At 39.7% G+C, this 19,674-nt stretch overlaps 1 protein-coding gene and 1 pseudogene across 1 annotated transcript in view; both read left to right on the top strand.

Moving 5' to 3' along the window:
* LOC149045662 (DDB1- and CUL4-associated factor 1-like) overlaps positions 1-19,674 on the top strand; it is a 413,926-nt pseudogene that overhangs the window by 154,601 nt on the left and 239,651 nt on the right.
* LOC149045672 (uncharacterized) overlaps positions 8,217-19,674 on the top strand; it is an 83,374-nt gene continuing 71,916 nt past the window's right edge. The window contains exon 1 of the mRNA XM_089207404.1: positions 8,217-8,501. The gene's annotated coding sequence lies outside the window, so the exon portion shown is untranslated. The remainder of the gene's footprint in view (positions 8,502-19,674) is intronic.

The following is a 19,674-nucleotide window of genomic DNA, read 5'->3' as shown; positions in this document are numbered from 1 at the left end:
ACAAAGAAAAAATTCTGAGTCATATTCTGTTTACAAACATGATGCTAACAACATTGCTGATCCTAGCAGTATGCAGGACTGACAAGTGTCACTGAACTTTGTAATAAACCTCACTCACTGTAGAGTCTCTGTGGCTCACTGATAGAGCATCAGACCCCAGAATCCCAAGATCTAAGGTTTGATTCAACATGGGGACTCAGATCAGAATTTTTTCTTTGTTGTGACAAGACAAAAAACATCTTTCTCTATTTCTTTACCAAGCTCAAAACTTACCATTTCTCTTACTCTATTTAAGAAATATGTATTTATTAATTAAGGAAAAATGAAAGTGAATCTGAAAAGTTTGCATTTTTTTTAAAGTTTTTCCACTGAAGTGAGGTGACTGAGAGCAACAAATAAAATATCTTTTTTTTTCTTTTCTTTTTCATATTGTAACTAAAAGAAATTCATAAATTTCTTTATCCATAATTGGATGAAGTAGAAATTGTGCGAGTTAATATTTAGTATTTATTTCTTTCTAAAAAGGAAGGGAGTGTCATGCCACAGAAACTGGACACAATTTCTGGACTTTAACATGGAACTCAAGCTGACAAAAAATGTCACATCTTAAGATTATTAACACTTTAACTCCCACAAGTGATTAACATGTAACTTCTCCCTATAATATTCATACATTATCCAGCACAAAGGTAATGAGAATAGTCAGACTTATCAGGAAGAAGTTGTCATCTTGATCTAATATCTTGTAAATATGTCAGAAAATAAAAAAATAAAAGTGTGAAAAGTGTGAAACACCAAATTCTCATAACGAATTTAGAAGGAAATGTGTAGCAGCTAGAGGAGAGAATTTAAATCAGATCTTGGGAGTTGAAGGATTTAGAATACCTTGCTAAACTTACCATATCCTGAAAAACTGCAGCACTTTCCAGCTCATGCATGGCATTTAACAACACTCTGGCTGCAGTGCAGTTCAGATCAAACTGTTCCACAGAGCTCATGATGTAGGAGTTCACTAGTTTGTCCATAAATTCATCATTTCTGAACAGAGGCTTTCCATGCTATGTTTCATTCGTTCTGGGAGGGGAAAAGGAAATTTTGTTTGGTGTGTAATTACAGCCACATGCCAATCCAACAACAGTTTTAACACAAGCAGGGTAAAATTTCCGCACAGCCCCATCCTACATTATGCATTCAGTTCTTGGATAGAGAAAACAATGACAAAAACAACACATTGCCATTGGGGAAACAGCTTTGTTTTACGATAGTAGGGGGCTGTGCGGAAATTTTACCAAAAATACCACTACTATGCTAACTCAATTAGCATTGGTAATTAGTCCCTAGGGATTTTAGATATAATAGATTGTTTTGTATCACTCCTTGTCACTTCACTTGAGGCCTTGGGCTGTGTACTGCTTGAGGCGTGCTATAACTTTTTTCGACGGATCAATCCGACATGGCGGAACAAGTTCCCCAAGCCGTTGCCGGTGGAGCGATAGCTCAAGTTGTTCAAAATCCTCAACCTGCTCAAGGCGAACCTGCCGTGGCGCAGCAAGCTCAGGACCAACCTTTGGCACAACAAGCTCAGAATCAAGAGGTATGCATCTTTTTCTGTTTCGGATACCATGTGGTTGATTATATTTCAGTGGCTAACTTTTATCGGTAGAGTTTAGATTTGGTTTGCTTGCTGTAGATGTGAAATTGTGTCAGGCCTGCGGGGCCGTGAAAGTTTTTTTTTTCTTTGCCTGCGGGGCCGTTAAAGTTACTTGCCTACGAGGCCGTGAAAGTTTTCTTTGCCTGCGGGGCCGTGAAAGTTTTTTCTTTGCCTGCGAGGCCGTGAGAGTTTTCTTTGCCTGCGGGGCTGTGAAAGTTTTCTTTGCCTGTGGGGTTGTGAAGTTTTCTTTGCTTGCGGGGCCGTGAAAGTTTTCTTTGTCTGCGTGGCCGTGAAAGTTTCTTTGCCTGCGGGGCTGTGCTGAAAGTTTTCCTTTGCCTGCGAGGCCGTTTGGATTTATTTGCCTGCGGGGCCGTGGAAGTTTCCTTTGCTTAGGAGGCCGAGAAATTTTCTTTGTCTTCGTAGCCGGGAAAGTTGCTTTGTCTGCGGGGCTGTTAAAGTTTTCTTTGTCTGCGGGGATCAAAGTTTTTTCTTTGCTTGCGAGGCCGTGAATGTTTCTTTGTCTGCACTGTCATTTAAAAATTTTTTGTTTGTGCTTCTGGGGTCGAAAATAGTTTCGGTATTTTGCTTTTTGGAATGAAATGCTTTATGTTCACCTTAGGTTGTGGTAGTGTGATGCTGGCGCGCAAGAATAAATTTTTTCTCCTTTAGCCTTTTTTGTTTTTGTGGCTTGAATTTTACTTTGTAACCCCTCGTTTAAGAAATTGCTTGCTGATGTAGAAAGTTCTGTTGCCGTGCTTTGCTTCGTTGGAATGTGATGCCTGAGCATCAGTCGCCGTTCATTTCCTTGTGCAAGCTTACGTGTAGTAGCTTTTAGTTGTGCGGTATGTAAAAAAAAAAATTAAAAAAAAAAAAAAAAACGAAAGACTGCTCTGCCGTTGTATGTTTTTAAAACATTTTTTGGCCTGTGAGGCTAGGATCGTTCATCGTTATTGCTGGAAGTTTGAGGTTTTGATAATTTAATTTAATTTTTATTTAATTTAATCTAACTTAATGTAATGTAATATTTTCATAACTTGTAATCTAATCGGTGTTGTTCTTTTTCAGCCTGTGTTATACTGTGCTTGATCAGTTATGAGATTGAGTAATGAAAAGAAAGGAAATGAATGGATCAGTGATTTTTTATCTTGCCTTTTGAATTCTGTTATATAGGAGGAGGGTGATCTTGCTCGTGTCTTAGAGAGACTTCAGAAGTTGGAAGATTCCCAAAAGAAATCTGTGGAATCAGTGTTGGAGGATTTACAGCACCTAATACGTTCTCCGTTGTTCCAGAAGGACCAGGCAATTGATTACCTAGTGAATCTGAAGATTGTGGCCAAGGAAACAAAACACGCGAAAGCTGGATTTTATTCTGCAGTGCTAACAGCAATGCAAAAATAAAATGTAGGCCTCAAACATGCAATTTAAGCGCTATCTTGAAGCCCTCTTAGGAGATAAGGAGGATGAGGTGGTACTCAAGCGGATTGCTGCCGTAGATAAAGCGTTGCGAGTGCCTGGAGTTGGTGCCAATCGTTTCATGCCAAGGGGGAGAGGCAGGGATAGATCACAAGTCCAGTGTTTTCAGTGTGGCCTATATGGGCATTATGAGAGGTTCTGTTCCTCGCGTCCACAGCCAGGTCCTCAGTCTAAGAGGCCTCGCCTTTATAATCAAGGAGTTGAGGCACCTCAAAAACAATGAATGTATTGACAGGATTAAGGCGTTTTCCCAATGTTTTTTGATCAGTTTCCAGTATTTATGCCATGTGTATCTCGGCATTAAAGGCTCCCTTTTCATTGTGTCAATCGGTGTCTGTTGTTGTTTCAATTTTAATTCACTCTTGTAAGTTCTGGATCGGGGTAGAGTAGCTCCTGCTGGTTCATCACATATGGTGACCACCAGACGACTTGTTTTCGGGCGAATTGAGGCTGCTCCCTCCTGATCGGGAACCCCAGGTCTTCCCATAGGTGATCTCTCTTTTTGCCCTCTTTTCCTTAGATTTTGGGTGGTACTAAGCGTGAAGTTGCTGTGGATAACTCTTACGTTCTTACGGAATTTCAACTACAGACAACGGCAATTAAACCAAGAAACGAGACCCTATGGGTGGATATGACTGGGGTTCCCGTTCAGGGGGGTGCGGCTGTGTGTTGGGAAAGTGTTATCTCATCTGGTAAGGTTCCGGATCTGGGGACTTTGCATTTAAGGGATCCGGATTCCTTTGTGGCAGGTGGTCTTCACCGTAATTCAGCCGCCTGGGAGCTGGTACTTGAGGGTCATCCGTTGAGGAACTGTATTCTAGATTGGATTAGAAATAAAGTCGACATCTTAGGTTTTTCAAGACCTTTTGCGGGAGTTTTCAAGAGAGCTAAATATTTGTCTACTGTTCCACCTAAGAAGATTTTCCCGAATCATGTAAACTGTAAAAATTCTACGGAATTTATATCCAGGGAGATTCGGAATCGTGTTTTAACCGGCGCTGTTAGAGTCTGGGGGGTAGTGGGTGTCGATGATCCCCCCCATCTTGTGTTGCCACTCACGGTTGAGCCTACGAAGCCTCGACTTTGTATTGACGCAAGGTTTCTAAACCTTTGGATGACAGATATGCCGTTTTCCCTGGATAAACTGAGTGAAGTGGCTAGGTATGTTTACCCCGGATCGTTCATGACCAAGTGCGACGACAAGTCCGGGTATGATCACGTGATGTTGACAGAGTCCTCGCAATCATACTTTGGGTTTAGTTTTGGTGGCCTGTGGTTTGTTTGTACGACTCTTCCGTTCGGATGGAAAATCTCCCCTTATGTTTATCATACCATTGGTCTGGCCGCCACAGGTTTCTTGATTTCTATATAGACGATCGCTTAAATGGAGAGCTTTTGCGACCGACTGGGTCTTGGTCCATATTACCAGCGGACAGATCTTTGCAGTTCAGGTTGCTGGCAGCTACAGGTGCCATATTCGTTGTCCTTTCTGTGTTGGTTGATCTCGGTTATACCATTGGTATCAAGAAGTCGGTTCTTGTGCCGGTCACATCCCTGGGGTATTTGGGTCTGATCGTGGATTCCGTTCGACAATCGTTTTTGGTGGCGCGCCGTAAGGTTGAGTCCTAGGCCTTAATTAGGGAGAAAATTCTTGCCTGCAAGAAAACTGTTTGGATCAAAACTTTACAACGATTTCAGGGGAAATGCATATCTTTCTTTTTGGCTGTTCCAGCCGCGAAATTGTTCATTAGAGAAATGAGTAGAGCGATTGCTTCTGGCTTGGATGACGGGCAAGTGTCTATGACCGACGCTTTGAGGGAGGAAATTCGCATTGGCGTTACCTTGACGACTGGAAGGACACTCTTCCGTGGAGAGACGAGAAGCATGTGTGTATTGCGATTTCTACCGATGCGTCCGGTTATGGGTGGGGTTGTGCAGTTCATTCACCTTCGGATGATCAGATTTTTCGAGATTATTGGTGTCAAGAGGAACTGTGTCTCGATATTTCTACAAAGGAAATGTTAGCTTTGTTGTATGCTATTAAAGCTCTTCCTGACGGAGTTAAGGATTGCCGAATTGATGCTTCTATTGACAGTATGGCAGTATTAGGTGCGTGGCAGGGGTATGGCAGTAGGAGATCCCCCCAATTAACGTCAGCTACAAAACGACTTTATTTTGCTCTATCTTCTCGTAATGTTCAGTTGAACTTATCCTATGTACCATCTAAGGAAAATGTGGCCGATTTTCCGTCTTGGACAATGTCACGTGTGGATTCCAAATTGTCAATGTCAGCTTTTGAGAGGGTCGATAAAGAGTTTGGTGGGGTTGAAGGTCATTCGTTTGACTTGATGTCTTTGGACTCAAATGTAATGAAGAACAAAGATGGGTTTTCCTTGCCGCATTTTACTCCTTTTCCAAGCCCAGACTCCAACGGTGTGAATGTCTTCAGTCAAGACTTGCGGGTTTTTCCGTCCATGTCCAATCCTTATGTCTTCCCGCCATTTTCTTTGATTGGTCCACTGTTGAAGTTTCTCTTGAGTTTTAAGATCCCGTTCACTATTGTGGTTCCAGAGTTTGTTCCTCATCGCTATTGGTGGGTTGAATTGAACGCAAGGTGTTCTGGGAAAATTTGTCTTGGTACACAGAGTGACTTGAGTGTTCTGCTATTCCCATCAAAGTCGGGTTATAGTCCAACACCTTGTCCCTTTTCTATGTGGGCGTTTCGCGTGTCTCGGTTCTAGGTGTAGAGTCGGGCTCATTGTTTGTTTCGGTTTTGTTCCCTACAGACATTGCCTAGAGTTCCGAAGTTATTCACTCCCTGCGTTGCGTGCCCACGATGCTCACATCCGAACGATGAGGATTTCAATTTCTGTCAGAAATGTGGTTATGTTAGACGTGCTACAATCCAAGGACCACTAAAGAAATTGGATATTGATGAAGGCAGCATTGCCCAACGAGTACGCGAGTTGAAGGAGCAACGTAGTTCGTCTCGTTATTCTAAACAGAAATCAGCTCTGGAATTGGAGTTTATAAATTTTCTGGGAAACTTGTCAGTCCCCAAGTCTTTGTCGTCAGCGCTTCCTTCGGATGTTATTGCGTTCCTTGTGTGGAAGGATGGAAAGGGAAAGACACGAGTTCATAGACAGGATTGTCACACCTGGGGAGGTAATGCGGGGCTAGATTGTGAGTGCCCTAAACGTTTGGCATTTGGGACTACAGATTCACTGATTGGCAAGTTGCGTGCTATATTTGCAGAGAGTGGTCGAGGCGCAGAATGGCAGTCTTTGTTAGGTGTAGGTAATCCAGCTTCTTGTAGGTCAGTTAAGAATTATTTGAGTAATGTGCGAGAAGAACAACTAAAGGCTAGGGTAACTCCACGCCAGGCAGAGCCTATCTTAGTGAAGGATTTGTTGGTTATCTCTGAATTCATTAGAGCCCTTTTGTTGCATTCTTCGACTTTGCGCGCAATTCAGATTTTTATGTATGCCCGCGATCAGGCTTTATTTAAGGCATTATTTTTTGCTGGTGATAGAGCAGCTGATTTGTTACAAGTAAAGGTGTCTGATGTTTTACGTTTCTCGGATAATTCTGGTTTGTTGTTCAATCATGTTTGGACAAAGTCTCTCAGGTCGGGTGACGCAAATGTGTTTGCCTTTAAGCGGGGATCTAATCCTTTGATTTGTCCTGTCCGGGGTTTGGAAATGTATTTTGATGTGTGTAAGCTGTTACGTATTGACCTTGCGCCAGGTTTCCTTTTTCGCTCTATTTCAAAATCTGGCGGAGTTTGTTTCAGCCATTTGGAGTCTTCGGCGGCTCAAGCACGATTGAGTTTTTATGTTTCCGCGCTAGTTGGGAAGTTATCTAGTAGTCATTTAACAGTTCATGGGTTTCGCAGTAGGGCGGCTGTATCTTTAGCATTGCGAAGCGTAAGTCTCAGTGAAATCATGGACCACATTGGCTGGAAATCTAGTAAGACGGCGCTTCACTATATCAAACTTAAGCAAGTAGTGAATCCAGCAGGCGCGGCGGCTAAACTAGCGGATCTCCCTTTACAAGCGGGGCAGGACTACAAACATCAGGATCATCTTGTGGGATTCTCCCAAGCTTTTTCATGAATTTATTTTATTGAAGTTTTGAACTATTATAGTATAGGTTATTGTTAATGATTAGATATAGTATGTATTAAGTAAGGATTGGAAAGAGGATTAAAGAGTTCTTTGTGTTTCTTTTCTTAGGGTGTGTGATTGTTCATTTCATATGAGTGTGGGTGTAGGCTTGGGAAGGCCAGAGCGATTCTCCATACCTTATTACCATCTCATGAATAACAATTCCTAGGGAGGAATATTACACTATGCTAACTCAATTAGCATTGGTAATTAGTCCCTAGGGATTTTTGATATAATAGATTGTTTTGTGTCACTCCTTGTCCCTTCACTTGAGGCCTTGGGCTGTGTTCTGCGCATCGAAGCGTTTTCCCACCCACCCACCACCGGTCGGATTGATCCGTCTCACCATCACCCCTTCGCCTGGCTTGGGCTTTCCCGGCCAGAGCGATTCTCCATACCTTATTACCATCTCATGAATAACAATTCCTGGGGAGGAATATTACACTATGTAGGATGCATGTCATATGAACTTTGTAATAGACCTCACTCACTGTGGAGTCTCTCTGGCTCAGTGGTAGAGCATTGGAGTGCGGAATCTGAAGGTCTGAGGTTCAATTCCTCATGGGGACTCAGAATTCTTTTCTTGTCCCACACTTGTGATGAGACAATAAACATCTTTCTCTATATATTTCCTATCAACAAATTTGATGTCAATCATGTACATGTAGGAAGCAATGCTCAATCAATTATGTAAGTGGGCCAGAGAAGCCTTGGACCCCTAAGATCATATGCTACAGGTATTTATATCATAGTTTACTGGTCTTACTTTACACAGTACTTCAGGCTTTGAACATTTTGGTCACCATACCTGAAAAAGAGAAAAAAGACAATTTAGTTGACAAAATATTTAGCATCAAGTGGCCTGCTGGGGAAAATTAGATTTATCTAATTCTTGTACTGTCAGCTTCTGAATTAACTCAATTTTGTGTACATGTTTATTAACTGAGTGTAAATAGAAGGTTGTTTTAGTTAGGTGATCCAAGGTAGTGTACAAGGTTAAGATATAGATAGTCATGGTTTCATTGAGGATTCTAATATTCCTTTTTGTTCATTTTTAATGTGTATTGCTGCAGTTACATATTTAATTTGTTTTTAATTTCGAGTATCAAGTAATAGAAACTTTCATAATTATTTTATTAACAGGTCTTTTAGCATTTGCCATGGAGAGCCAGGATATTGCAGCAGAATTCAGAGAAGAAAACTCTACCTTGGTAAGTCATTATAGCAACTTTAAAGAGTGACCAGCATCTAATTTCTCCTTACAATATCTCCCCTGAGTCAAACATAAAGGCTATGAGAACAAAGGAAATGATCACCAAATAAAGAAGCTTTTGACATCTTATTAAATAAATTATCCAAGTCAACAACTAAAGAAATGTATATAGAACAGTATGGAGAATATGCATACTGATGTTAGGGTGAAAAGGGGTTTTTAAAGTATTGCACCTTAGCTTTGTGCTTAACAGCATTTTTTTTCCAAAAGTCAGAGTGTATAGTTGAGCTTACACTTCTCAGGAATTGTCTTTTGTCACTCATGGCATTTTTTTTTGGAACACCTTTTTTAAACTATACGCTGAGGATTAAATGTTAAATTTCACATGTTAAGGTTCCTTGTATGCTGTGGCAGCTGCACATTTTAAAGGACTTGTCAGACCTTACACAGTCCCTCGTGACAGACCTGCTAAACAGAATTATCCTGAAGGCAAAGACAAACAGGAACAAGAGCAAAAACAGTAACATTGTGAGTAACAAAGTAAAGAAAGTGAATCTTGCCGAGCCAGGACCATCATGCACAGTGCCACAGAATGGTGAAACATCTGGTTTGTGTAATGGCAAGGAGGAATTCGAAGAAGCAAATAGACAATGGAAAGGGTTAGTTCACTTTTTGAGTATTGTAACTCAGATTGCCCCTCTGCTAGTGAGTTGAATCTTCTAACAACTTTAAGTTGATTTAAGTGTCTTTTCAAACTGAGTGGTATGACTGGTTTGCAACTTGAAGGCTCAATTATTCTCCTTTGGGTTTTCACTTTGACAGCCGAGGCAGTGCTTTCTGTAAGACCCGGCACCAGTAGGAGCTCCAGCAGGTATTCTGTAGTGAATTGCCTGGGAGCTTTCATGCAAACTCACGATGTGAGACCTAAAACACCTTGAGATCTTCTAGAGTTCTTTCAGTCAACTTTTACCTTTATAAATGAGTTTTGATGAAATGATTGGTATTTTCTTATCATATATTCTAGCATACATTTCATACATTCCCAGCCAAAATAAAAATATTTTGAGTTTCCAACAGCAGACTGACTCAAAGTTTGGTAAACATTTACCATATATCCTTTCAGAGGACTTTTTGTGTGAAACTCAGGGAGCAGGCTTGCATGTCAGGGAATGGAAAATTTTGATCAGTAATAAAACAATCAGTTAAGCAATTGTTATCACGAACAAAAATATTTAATGATCATCTGTGAAAGTTTGGCACCAAAAACTCTGTTTTTAAGTCAGTTTATTCCGAATGGAAGTAATGGGATTACAAGAGGGCCTTACAAAGGCAGCCACCTTCTTCAAATCTTATCGAAAGCACTGCAAGGATAATGTGGTGAATAAGTTCCACAAAAGTGAGATCTTTTGGATGGGGTCCTTGAAGCTTTCAATGGAATAGACACTAGATACCAGTAAGTGCAAATAGGGTCTTTGAGAGGTCAAGTTTTTTTTTTTGCCTCAAAATTCCACTCTTGTGAAAAATGTTGGAAAGCTGCACTTTATGTTTTTTTTTTTTTTGACCCGTTGACTCCCAAAATCAGATTGTTAATTCTCCCCTATAGTTGCTACATCTTTCCATGTAAATTAGTTATGAGAATTTGGTGTTTAGATCAAGATAACAACCTCTGCTTGATAAGTTTGTGTATTCTCAATAGCTTTTAAGTGAATTACGTATATACATTATAGAGAGAAGTTACATGTTGATCACTTTTGGGAGTTTAAGGGAAACAAGGATAGCTTTCAATTTTGAACTAGAGGGATTTGATAGTATATCTAGGTGGTCACAATAACATGGATTGAGAAGTGTCCTTCCTCAAGCACTTCAGTATTTTTGTTCTTATTATCATTTGTTTTTCTTCTTTTGTGTCAAGGGATGGGGGTGGGGGTGGGGTGAGGAGGGGGGTGCCAGGAAGGATGTACTCCAAGTAGGTTTGCCCTGCACAAGCCAGCTCAGTTTCCTTAATATTAATGGATATTCTCTTTTTGTTTCAGGTAAAAGTTGTCTACAAGCAAAACATCCATTGCTAGTTAAAACAAGCAAGGGTTTCCGTTCCACTGAAAATGTAATTTGTGCACCTAAGGGAGGGTAACACATTACCACATAGTCCCTATATCCTTTTCCCTCTCCCCCCTGACTCTTGGCATGCAGCAGAGACTAATTCTGCAGTATCTGACTCCCTTGGGAGAATATCAGAAGGTACGTGCTGTAATTAGGCACTTGAGCATTTGATGTAATGTGAAGAACAGTAAGACTCTCTCCACTGAAGTTTGTGGGAAGCTTGTGAGAAACGTGTACTCAATCGCTAAGCATAATTTAGAAACTAAACAAATTTGAGTGAGGACCGACTATTGAACAGTAATCTCTATTTAGTGTAAAAATATGCTCGTACTTTTTTTTCTTGGTGAACGTTTATTTTGTTTAGAGAGGCCAAGAATTTTCGGAGAGTAAAGCTTGAGAAAAACTGTGTGCTTTTAGGAACTGATCATCTTTATATACAATATACGTGTATATATTAGAGCCAAATTGAGGACGTATTCTTTTGCTTTTTATCCCTCAAATATTTTTTTGCAGTGCAGAACAGTCAGCTTAGCGTTGAAAACGGATGTTGAATTTTCGAAGAGACTTCACAAACAAATAAATTTGTCTCTCCTTCATTATCAACTTGGATCGACTTCTAAAGAAATAAAAAGAGCAGAGCGATATGACCTTGTGAAATCAAACCAATAGAATCAGAAGCAAAATACTGATGCCACTCATGACTCCTTCGCAAGTGATATGTGAAAAATGAATAGCAGGAAGGGTGAGCCGTCGGTTAGCTCAGCTAAGAACTGGCATTGCCTGTGATTCCGACAATCTAGTTTTCTCTGGATCATAAGCGTTGGAGTTATTAGCGGAAACGGAAGAAAAGATATTGTTCGGAATATTCCGACTCCGATTTCGTCAAGCTTTGGGCTCCACTTACGACTCCGACTCTCGATTTTCTCTGGTTCGCCGGCATTCTTACGACTAATCAACAAAACAACTCCAACTCTGTCGTTTGTGCAAACGAACCTTTGGACACTCTACCACATTCATCCCTCTTGAAAAACACTTCTTTAACTCTTCAACTCCCAGATCAAATTTGTAATTCCCCTTACTGTCAACCATAGAATTCTTATTATGTTAGTTCGGATAATTTAGTATTGGATCAGCTAATCCTGCCCGAATTGATAATTTTCTTCATTCTCTTTACTTATCTGGTTGATATCGTATTGATATTGTAAGGAGAAATTCTGCGTTGGTCACTCGTGGAAGTTAAAGGTTAAGACAATGATGCATTGTACCGACTGAGATCTGACAAAAAAAAGCCTCAGAATTTAGAAGCTATTTCCTTTTATTGTCTTTTTAGTATTTGGCATCCCTTCTTTGTCATAAAAAGTTTGCTAAAAAAGTTTGCCACAGAATTTGTGACTCATAACGGAGTCCAGCGGTTACTAGAAGGGCCACGCCAATCAGTGGCTGCTACAGGATGTTCTATGTGTTTATATTATCTCGCTTACAATGAGGACGCCATGGAGAGGGTAAGACATTTTTCCATTTTAAAAAAATGTTTTTAGGTTTTCGGATTTGTAGTTGAAAGAAATACGTTATTTAGTGCAGATTTAACTTACCAGTGATCTGTGAGTTATGAGCAGACCAGTACTTTCTAAAAGAAAGAGGTAACCAGTATCATTCCGTTAAACATGAAATAACAATGAATAACACATCTCTGCTTATTTTTCATCAATCTCCCTCTCCCTTCCCCCCCCCCCCCCCCCAGAAAAAGCTTATTTATGTGTAACGTATAACCTTCAGGTAGAAAAAACTTCACGGCACTTATTGCTGCATGAAGAGAGATAAAAAAAGGAATAAAAGAAAAACTGGTTAAATGGATAAATAGAATCGCAACTTCCATTAATTCCACAAAAAAACTTCGAATAATTAAATTCTTAGTGCTCTTTTTTCTACATGGGCCAGAGAATCATGAAATTAACAAACAGAATATGTCGACAGAACCTCCTTAACCGTTTCAAGTAACTTGTTTCAGGTGTCCCTCCTACCAAACCCTGTGCTGAATGACCTGGTCAAGTATGCATTGTGGCTTCTAGAATGTTCTCACGACTCTGACAGATGTCACGCAACTCTCTTTTTCTCGCTCACGTGTTCATTTCGAGCAGTGCTGGAATTGTTCGACAGTAATGATGGTCTGCGGAAGCTTGTGAACCAGGTAATTAGTCAGTTTTATTTATTAATTACACAACGCGGTTTGGACCCCTGAGAAACGTGGATCGTGTAGTTCAATCGTCTGGAGTAGGATCACACCACAAGGTCTATTTGTTCTTTGACTTTTCCGTTCTCGTAGGAATAGCAATTTCTCTTAATAACACTCATTCGAAATATTTTGCAATACGTAAAGAAATAAAAGAATAACTAATGTAAAATGCGTTTATTTAATTAATAAAATAGTGGATAACGTTGAAGGCCCATTCTGATTGGCTACTCAAACTCCGAATATCCGTTGCTGTTCACCTCCGAGTAACTCGCGCGTGATTTGCGCGCGGAAATATTGCAATCATCGCGGGAATAAATAGTTAGAATCATCCCTTTTGGCTATATCATCTTTCTGTTTAAGTATATACTATAAATATTCACCTCAGTGTCTATGGCTGGCGGTGGATATTCACCTCGCGGCTTCGAGACTCAGTGAATATCCGCTACTAGCCAGCAACCTCCACTTCAGTAAATCACGGTTTGTTACTTTTGAAAAGTAGTTTAGAGACATGCCGACCGCTATGAATTAACAAGTATTTAGTACACGTCGTGTTTGCATTTTCCAGACTGCGCAGACTCGTTTAAATTTTTTCAAGCCATTTTACGGTCCTATTCCACTCGCGTTTGCATCTTGAAAACAACGAATATTACTGGCTGCAAACCATTCTAAAAGAATCTTTTTTTGTTTAACCATGTTGTGGCAGCTAAGTACACTTTCAGTCCGTCGTCCCGACGAGGCAGAACTACTGAGTAATGATGAGGTGTTTGGCAGCCGGCAGACAGCAAATCACACCTGCATGGCTCTACGGAGATACTTTAATGCCCATCTTCACATCAGGGCAGATGCGCTGAGGAGATCTATGGCAAGGAACGAGGGTGGAACACCACCTGTTCCAGTTCCAGCGTAAAAGGTGAATTTTCAAGCCTACTCCCTAATTTTAGGAGAAAATTGTATATTGTCAGATGAGCAAATTCAATATGTTATGTTATTTAAAAGGACGACACCCGCTTGGCTGCTTTAGTTCAGAGAGGTTGGAAGTGAACTTAACATCGGCAAAGGGTTTTTTTGTTTTTTTTTTCGCAGTAATGGGGCACAATATTTGATGGTTAACGACGGCTCGTACGTTATGAAACCCCCCAATGGACACCGTAACACTTACTTACATTGCTTTGTTGTTGTTGTTTTCTTCGGTTTTACTATTATTATTATTTATTATTAATATTGTTATTATTATTATTATTGTTATTATTATTATAATTATCATAATTGTTATTATTAGTATCATTATATTCATAATTCTCGTAGTTTACGTATACATATCAATCCATTAGATACGTTTCGCTCTCAGGAATAGAGTGGAGAAGTAATTTCTTATATTTGTTTTTTTGTTCGTTTCTTGTTTTGTTTTTTTTATTTCATCAACCAATGCTCATAAGCACAGACTCGCTTGCACAAATCGCTCTGTTGCCTCAAGATCAGCGGAGGAGACACGTTTTTGTAGTCCATCATGTTGATTGCACTAACCACGAATAAAGGAAGTTCAGTTACCAGTATTGGCCCCTGGACTGTAGGACTGTGCTACCGGAATTGGAAATTCTCGGAAATCGTTTCAACTCAAGGAATTGATGTTTTTGATAATTCAAAAATCAAAATCGTATCAGAACATAAGTTGTAGCGATTTTCTGCTGCCTTCTAAAGGATACAGGTAGCCTTTTAGTATTATTGACTTAAGATTTTTCTTAATTTTTCTCACTGTATTTTAAATGCCATTTTTCGAGGCCTGTCCACTGCTCTATGTTTAAATGATCGATGGTTAATCGTTCCATAATGAATGGAAATTAATTGTTGTTATATTAAAGTTCACACGGCAACCAGGTGGACAGTCAGACATAGTTTGACGCTACCCTGGTTTGCAGATTTAATGAATGTAACCGAAGAAGTTACGATTCATAGACCCAACGTTTCGACACTCCTGTCTAGTGCCTTCATCAGGGGTGATCTAAACGCTGCAACAAGAGGTCCTTTTATATGATCACTAATAAGCGGCCTTTTTTTTCTGACGAGGTGTAAATAGGCGTCAGGAAGCAAACCGCCATCGTCACGATTTAAAGGAGCGTGGGCGGAGTTGATATGCCAAGCCTCCAAACAAGGCGCTGATGGTAACGCCGATTAATGGTGATAATTTTAGAATTATCCCACCCAATTGTATGGTTGGTTAGGCATGTATTCTCCGATAAAGCTGAATTTTCCTTTTTGCAAAAAAAACCGCTTTTTGGTGCTCTTTTAACCGTGTACCAAACTGGCGTTTGGTCTGTCCGATGTATTCGTTGTCACAGTCATTGCAAGGAATAGTATAAATGGCGTCGGTTCATTGTTCTTTCGTGACAGGATCCTTAGGTTTGGCGAAAATATGTCCCAAAGTCTGAAAAGATTTTTGAGCAACGTTAACGTTGTGGCTATTCAAAATTCTCTTGATGAGTTCCGTAACACCCTGTATGTAAGGAATAACAGCAAAACCAGTCACTGGTTCCCTTTCATCAAGAGCGTTACTATTTGTAACTGGTTTTTGGCAGTTACGGAGAAAGGGTCTGTAGTGTTGTAATGATCCCACCTCATTGGCAGTCAATTCTATAGTTGCTCCTCTAAGCTCTGTTAGAGACGACTGATCCTCCTCCGCTCCCTCCCCCGAAAAGCATGGGATCCCCAGGAATTCACCTACCCCCCCCCCCCCCGTGATAAATAAAGACTGGTTCCCAAGAGTGAAGAAGATTAAAACCAATTGAAACTGAACACCGATTTTTTTAAAAATTTTTTTACGATGAACGAACTGTGACACTTCTTCAGACCTCAAATTTACTCCTCAAAAACCTATCTTCAGGGCTTGACCATTTACATGCTAACATCAGTATGCATATTCTACATACTGTTCTCTATGTAATTTCTAAGGTGCTGACATAGAGAATTTAGTTAAAAATCAAGAGCTTTTTATTTGGTGATCATTTTCTTTATTCTCGTGATCCTAATGTTTGCTTCAAGGAGTGATGTTGTAAAGAGAAATTGGACGCTGGTCACTCTTAGAAGTCAAACGGTTTGAACCTCTTGTTTGTGTCGTTTGCATTTGGCTGATTCTTAGTAAAATAGAAATTATGATCTTGTGTTTTTTTTTTTTCTACTCGTAATAATTATCCTTACTATTGTTTAAAAAAAATGATGGCTTTTATGAGGTCATGTAAACGTAGTACCTAAGTTTTTACTTTTTCTCCTCAGCCCGATGGCAAGTCTGTTTTACTTGGAACACAAATAGGCGAGTTGAAGGAATACAACTTAATAACTGGAAGGGTACAAAACTCAATCGACACATTTTGATTTCAAGTCAAACGCAAAATTTTTCTTGAAACAGTTGTATGTGAATGACTTAGTCGTTAATTGTGACAAGTTTTTTTTTTGTTCTTTTTTAGATTTAAACCGCTCAGTGCATGATTTTCATGTTCTTTTATATTTCACGAATTTATTTTTAAAAAAGTATATTTTGCAGGAAGAGGCGACTTAATTATCTCTGTAGCGCAGACAGAGCAATTTCCGTGTGCCAATGTTCAAAAGTAAGAGTACAACATGGAAGCTTCCCTCCCCATGTAGTCAAAAATACGTTTCTTTCTACTTCAAACAGAGTGGAAAGTTTCATTAATGTTCAACAATTTTTTTTTTTGGCGCACCCACCCCTCCCTCCCCAGACCCAACAACAGTCAAATGGTAACGAGTTAGGTTCGATGTTGCATTTCGGTCCACATCCACACAAACAAGGCAGCTCCGCTATTGCTTTTAAATAACTTAATGTTCGGTCAAATTCAGTCTTCATGTTAACTGTTTAGTTTCCATATCTTTCGTTCAAACCAATCAACCCTTTTTATTCATTAGTTTTGCAGCGCGTTTCGCAACGTTATGAACCTATCTAAGGCTCATGTGACCATTTCAGGTTGTGTTCACGAATTCATTCATCACTGAAATTGTCTTTCTGTACTCCATTCTTCAACTTTTAGGACCGCGAACTTTTATTAACGTCATCTTCATCTGCTTTGCCTCCCTGTGGTCTTTGGTCATTTGGAGACGTTTTCGAAATGAAGTAAGTATTTGAAAACCTGTTTGATTCGTACCACTAGTGCATTGGATAGTTACGTCCTTGTTTGTGTCTCTGCTTGGTATATTTGTATCTCACCTTTAACAAACTACAATGTTTGTCGCAGAAACATAAAGCAAACACATACTTCGCTAGGTTTTACCATTAATTTTTATTGACTTGAGGATCGCTTAGATACAAATAGAAGTTTTACATTGTTCTTTCAGAGCTACAACTTTTACAGAAGACACTTAGACAAACTAATTTCATAGATTACAGGAGACGAGAAATGATTTCAACTTAATTCACCTGCGGCAATCAACGCTCAAGATCAAAACAAGCAAAATGGGAAATAATTTAGGTGTATATCATGGCTCGTATCCTATAATCGGATTGGTGTTAATAACACGGTGACAGTAGGCGAACTGTAATATTTCGTCGTTACATTTATCTCTCTATTTGATAAAAAAATGTTATTTACCTATAATTTTATTTGTTTGCCTTTGGCTCAGACATACATTTAGCGAAGACACCTGGGTAAAGTCTAGTAATTTATCAGAACACAGAATTATTGGCACACACGACGCTACTGCGCATGTGAGTTCAAGACATACGATACATTTTCACTTCTAAATACATCGCGATCAGCCTTAGTTTGACAAATTGTCCCTGTTCATTTAGAACATTTACAAAAGGACAAATAGATAAGCGAAAATGCTACAGCGTGAACACGGGACAGCAAGGACAATAGAATCGCTGATTTCGCCCAAGTCTGTGCGCGATCATTTTTTGTCTCGAATACATGGACTTTCAAGAAGCATTTTTAGCTCAGACGTCATGACCAAGATCACTTTTCTACACCTCAGTTTACTTGTTCTGAGGCCTGTTGGCTGTGTTTAATAATTTTTTATTGGTTATTTTGATATTCTTTGGAAAAAGCTTTGGTTTTTCTTTCACGTCTCTTATGCCCCATTCACACCAAAGCTTAAACATGTTTAAAAGTTGTTTTGTTAAACACAGTTTAATTTTTTTTTCTTCATAGAAACTATTTAGCCGAATATTTTTGACTTGAATGTAGCACATTGGAAATGTAAGTTAGCAAGTACTTGAATCCAATGGAAAATCAAGTTTTTCAGTTCTCTGTTTATAATTTTCATTCAATGAAAACCAGTTTAACAAAACATGTTTTGCTGGTGTGAATGGGGTATCAGTTAAAATGCGTCTTTTGAAAAATTAAGCAAACTTTAAGGCGTCCAACTCGAGATTTCTATCGGTAGATCGTTAATAAATTGGAAGCAAAGCCTTGTGATTACCTTAGTAAGGGTTGACCAATGTTTTCTTGTATTTGGTTCAGTTTTTTGTTTTTTGTTTTGTTTTTTTTTTGTCGTTTATTGCTTGTGGTACTTCTCTGCTAAAACACCCTTTTTATTTCTCGATAACAACGAGCATTAGAATGCAGTTAGAGTGTGATGATATTATTCACTAGATTGTATTCAACCATCAGATTTATGACACTGCGACAGGTCAGCGGGTACTAACTCTGCACGATTCCAACAACACTAACAACTTCTCAAAGAACCTTGCCTCCTTCAATCCCACGGACGACCTGGTACTGAACGACGGTGTATTATGGGATGTCAAAGGCAAACGGGTTGTACACAAGTTTGTCAAGTTTAACAACTTTGTAAGGTAAGCTTTTAAATAGGAAACCTCTGCCTTGTTTTGTTTTCCTCCCTTCCATCCTTCTTCTTTCATTCCCATCCTCTTCCTCTGCCGCTCTTGCTTACCTTCCTTTCTTCTCTTTTTTCTCCCTCTTCTCACTCCTTCAGAGATGAGAGAATTCTTATGATTTCTATGAAACATTCAATTCAGTTCATCTTGATCGTAAGATCTGAGCCGACAAATTCACCTTTCATTAAGGGGTAGTGACTACATATCTCAGTCGGCCAGGGCACTGCACCCGGCATCTCGCGAGGTCACAAGCTCAAATCCTGTTCAAAGTCTCAATGTTGTTTTTGTTTTGTTTTGTTTTTTTCCTTCCTCCAAACCTCTTTGTGAAATTATTTGAGGAGCTGAAGCCCAATCATTAAAGCGTAGGAATCAGGGTCGAGGATTCTGGGTTGGGACCCTGGTTAGGTCTTTGTGAAGTGTTCTTTGGGAAGATACGTTATTCTCATAGTACATCTCTCCACTGAGGAATAAAAATGGGTAGCAGCAATTGGTGCGAAAACTTGACGAAATGCTGGGGAAGGGGGAGGGGAGGAGAGCCTTTCGACTAAGTAGCCTTTTCCAGTAGAGGAAGAAATTTGTAACACGGGGTTGAGCCACGATCAAAAAGGGGGGGTGGGGCAATGAAGATTACGCTCGTCTGAGGTCATTCTTGGTTTGGGAAACTGTGTTCGCCCACAAACGGAGTTGTGGGCGAACACAGTTAGCATTAAAACTAATTATAAAACAAACCTGCTTCAAAGTGCCGTTTACAATCAAATGGAAGAAACATCGTCAAGGGGATTAACGGAAGCTACACTCAAAGAATATAGAATGCAGTGAATATCAGCTCATATCTGTGTCCTCGGAGGGGGCTACGTCGAAGCCATTTGTCTCCTCGCTGAAAAAAAAACTGTCTAACAGTTTCACTCATCCGCTCTACCCTTTTTGTTTTCTTTTTTCTTTTTCTTGTGGTTACGGTTATTTGCTCATTTCCGAAAATGCGGTGACGCACAA

Source organism: Pocillopora damicornis, chromosome 5 (genome assembly GCF_964200805.1).
Source record: "Pocillopora damicornis chromosome 5, jaPocDami1.2, whole genome shotgun sequence".
NCBI lineage: Eukaryota > Metazoa > Cnidaria > Anthozoa > Scleractinia > Pocilloporidae > Pocillopora > Pocillopora damicornis.
This window is presented reverse-complemented; position numbering and strand designations above follow the sequence as displayed.